Source organism: Acanthisitta chloris, unplaced genomic scaffold (assembly GCF_000695815.1).
Source record: "Acanthisitta chloris isolate BGI_N310 unplaced genomic scaffold, ASM69581v1 scaffold6530, whole genome shotgun sequence".
In the NCBI taxonomy this organism is placed as follows: Eukaryota; Metazoa; Chordata; class Aves; order Passeriformes; family Acanthisittidae; genus Acanthisitta; species Acanthisitta chloris.
In genome coordinates, this window is record NW_008652114.1 from 28,910 (window position 1) to 31,798 (window position 2,889).

General features: G+C 37.7%; 1 protein-coding gene across 1 annotated transcript in view; it reads right to left on the bottom strand.

Moving 5' to 3' along the window:
* The window catches only part of OSTN (osteocrin), a 14,153-nt gene that overhangs the window by 10,603 nt on the left and 661 nt on the right, over nt 1-2,889 (bottom strand). The window lies entirely within an intron of this gene.

Sequence of the window (2,889 nt, forward strand, 5' to 3'; positions counted from 1 at the left end):
GTAGGATGGATCCTCTGATCATATATATTACCACAAAGCCAAGAATATGCCCTTACCAGCAGTCCTAGTGATTCCAGAGACTGCTAAGGGACCCTCTGTATCTCAAGTGTTATTTTGTAGTCATGTAAATATCAAGGAAAAGGGAGAAAAATCAAAACAAGTCCCACCCTCAGAAAAAAAAGCAGAGCCCAGAAATAGGTCAGAAGGGTGTTTTTGTTCTCATCCCACAGATGAGATATGGAGCACTTCTCACATACTGCTTTCTAAAAGATACTGAAGCAAGACATTGAAGCATGGGGCTTTTGTGGCAAAATGAAATGTAAGCTGCCAGTGCCAGGCCCTTTATGTTATTAATAATATGTTTCCTGGAGTAGCTGTAGAATTTTAAACAATGCCATATATTTTACTAGATATATGGTGCAGACACTGACAACTTCTACAATGTAAATTTCCTTCTATTTTCAGTTTCCTGACTATGTAGATAAATAGATGCTGGTAGGTTTCATCTGATGGAACCAGAGAGAACTTAAAATTCATAAACTTATGCAAGAGGTGTATGGCTAGTTATTTTGAGATAAGGCCTACATAGTTCTGTGTCCCAAATGAAACTTCTGTGTCAGGCAGTATTTCAAGGCCAAGGATGTTCTACTTTCTGAAAATGAGTTCCTTAAAGGTTTCTCAAGAAGGCACTTCAGATTAGTCATTGCTTTCCAAAGTCTTCATTTCAATAATTGCATTCCCTGTAACATTCCCTAGTGTTTGGTCCTGACATCTTTTCATATCTCCAGGATAGTCACTGTTGTTGCTTTGATAGCTGTGCTTTTGCTCAGAGGGTGCTCAAGTACACAACTGTTCCTACCATCTGTACTCAGGTAAAACAAATCCAGCAATGGCTTAGTCCCTGCAGAACTTGTCTGGACTCTGCACTGACCCTGGTCACACAAGACACAATGTTTGTGGGAGCAGCACATACATTGCACAGCTCATGTGAAGAAAGGAGGGAAAGGTGACCCTCCAGTTCCCATGTGGAGTTCATGAAGTGCATAAATGAACATAGCTGTGCCAGGGTACATTTACTTAATACACACAAGCATGATTCAGGGGCTGACAAACGTAGGCAAACACTTGTGGAAGACCAGTCAGTCATGGGTCTCATCTCCTCCTTTGAATAAAGGGCACAAAACCAAATGGCCATACAGAACCAAAGAGGACACTTTTCTTTAGAATGGGCATGGTCATCTTGCAAAGCTGACTACACTGTGTAATAAACCTGTTTCTAGCAACAGATTTTAGAAATTAAACCCACTAAACTCACATAAATATCATAATAGTAGGAGACTGTGAAGCAGGAGACACAAAGAGAAATGATAAAGCCCATCTAGAAGCCAAGGGACTATTAAATAAGGAGGATGCCATGAAGTGTAAGAAAATATCTCTTAGTGGGGAAAAATCTATTTGCACCTTTTCTCTAAGATAATTGAGTGAGCTGCAGTGTTCCTGATATGTAAAATGGAAAACAAAACATTATTAGACTATTCTTAATTGCCAACAAAATTTCAACCCTACACTATTTATGTATGTACTGACTAAACATGCCAACTTTTTGTAACGTTTCTAAGGACTTGAGATTCAGCTTTCTTCCTTCAGCTTTACCACAAGAACCAAAAACTATTCATTGTTAGAGTGCCATCTTCAGCATTTCAAGCAAAATAAGAAACAGAATCACAGAATCACAGAATCAATCAGGTTGGTTCTATCAAGAAAATTCAAGAAATAGATTGTGTTTTCCTATGTTAGAAAATCATGTCTCCTAACAGCATTGGAGTGATAAGTAGTTCTTCACAACTGGTATAAAGAGTATATTAGCAAAATATGTTATAAATATAAAAACATAGACAATTTAAAATCTAGTCAAAATATCCTTCAGGCTAAGTCTGATATGAGATGATAATGACATTAGAATTTCTTAACAAGATTCTCAAACACTAATGGTGATTTACTGGATAAACACTCAAATGTTCTGATCAAGGATATTATTTGAAGAAGAAAAGTCCAGGGGAGGATGCATTACAAATGAAAATTAGAGAGTAACCTGTTTCTCTGAGTTGACTTAAGAAGAAAAGGAAAGCTGCAAACTTTGTCAGGGTCTATCAAGACAGCTCTTAGAACAGTTGTATGGTTCAGGCTTTTTTAATTTGCTGTCTAAGAAGCCCTGAGAGGCACATTTGTAATTCATTCAAGGAGTGGAAACAAAGCCCTAATCTTCTGAAATCAGTGTGACAAGTATCTATACCTATTGAAGAATGCCTGGCCCAACCAGAAATATTTTGCAGTTTTCCCATCATTGGCACCATAGATTTGCTTGGTTTGGGGAGGGTTTTTTTGCCTGTTATTTCTCATGATGTTCAAAGTAATTTAGAAGAAAAGTAGGTTAAGCTGCATTTTAAATACAGGTGTGTAGTAGCAGATAAATGTAATAATAGGCTTCCTGAGTGAATCTGTGGGCAGGGGCACCAAATGTCCTTTCAGCTCCTCAGCTTTCAGGTCTGCACTCCGCATGAGAGGCCAATCATTTCAAATTGAAAAACCAGGTAAAGAAAGCTAAAGGCACTGCATGCTTGTGCTTCAAAAATTAGTGGATTCTGAACTTTACTGTAGCCTCTAGACATCTAAACCAAAAGTTATTTGCATGTATTTACTTCTACAGCTTCAGTGTGGGAGGCAAAATAAAAATGGTTTTGAACTCAGAATGGAGAAATTACAATGACTACCACAGAATCAGAGTCTGCCTTCATTTACAGTGGTACAAAGCTGAAGTAGTCAGATCACTGGATAATGATAATTACTCTGTTAGTGTAGGAATCTTTTTGCAGTTATTCTATTATTGCA